The sequence below is a fragment of the Ranitomeya imitator genome, chromosome 2 (assembly GCF_032444005.1).
Source record: "Ranitomeya imitator isolate aRanImi1 chromosome 2, aRanImi1.pri, whole genome shotgun sequence".
NCBI classification, from domain to species: domain Eukaryota; kingdom Metazoa; phylum Chordata; class Amphibia; order Anura; family Dendrobatidae; genus Ranitomeya; species Ranitomeya imitator.
The window spans coordinates 765,904,211-765,905,291 of record NC_091283.1 but is presented as its reverse complement, the minus strand read 5'-3'; positions in this window follow the sequence as shown (position 1 = coordinate 765,905,291).

Genomic DNA, 1,081 nt, shown 5'->3' with positions numbered 1-1,081 from the left:
CAGTCTGTTTATTTCTACATATTATTTCCAGATCACTGGATATGCAGAAGCCATGCACAATCTATATATATATAATCGTCTAAGGGGCACTTCCATCTGTCTGTCTGTCACGGAAATTCCGCGTCGCTGATTGGTCACGGCCTGGCGGACGCGACCAATCAGCAACGGGCACAGTCCGGCCATGAATTTGCCCCTTCCTACTCTCTGTCAGTGCCCTCTCCAGTCAGCGCTCACACAGGGTTAATGGCTGCGTTACACAGCGTTATGCCTCGGTGTAACACAGTCCATTAACGCTGCTATTAAAGGGAACCTGTCACCTGAATTTGGCAGGCTCTGTTAACGGTCCGATGGGCGGTGTTTTCTGTTCTTTCATGCACCCTTTCCTTTCCCACTGGCCACAATATTGTCTTGATTGTGATTCGGCTTCCTCCGTAGTACACGCGTGCGCAATGCAATCTCGCCTTGCGCACGTGCAGTATGCTTTGCCCAACTGCAGACAAAGCCGAAACGCATTAGTGCGCATGCGCCGGCGCACTATGTCCCGGAAGTATTTTGCTGTGTTCCGGGACATAGTGCGTCGGCGCATGCGCACCAATGCTTTTTGGCTTTGCCCGCAGTTGGGCAAGGCATACTGCGCGTGCGCAAGGCAAGATTGCATTGCGCACGCGTGTACTACAGAGGAAACCGAATCACATTCAAGACAATATTGCAGCCTGCAGGAAAGGAAGGGGTGCATGAAAGAACAGAAAACACCGCCCATCGGACCATTAACAGAGCCCGCCCAATTCAGGTGACAGTCCCTTTAACCCTGTGTGACCAACTTTTTACTATTGATGTTGCCTATGCAGCATCAAAAGTAAAAAGATCTAATGTTAAAAATAATAAAAACAATAAAAAATCATTATATACTCACCTTCCGACGTCTTTTCCGCTGCTCCTCGCGACGTTCCGGGCCATGCATTGCGGTCTTGCGAGACCGCTACGTCATCATCTCGCGAGACCCCAATGCATTCTTGGGACCGGAGCGTTGCGAGGAGCATCGCTAAACGCCTCGCTTGGATCCGGGGGCGCCGGAAGGTGA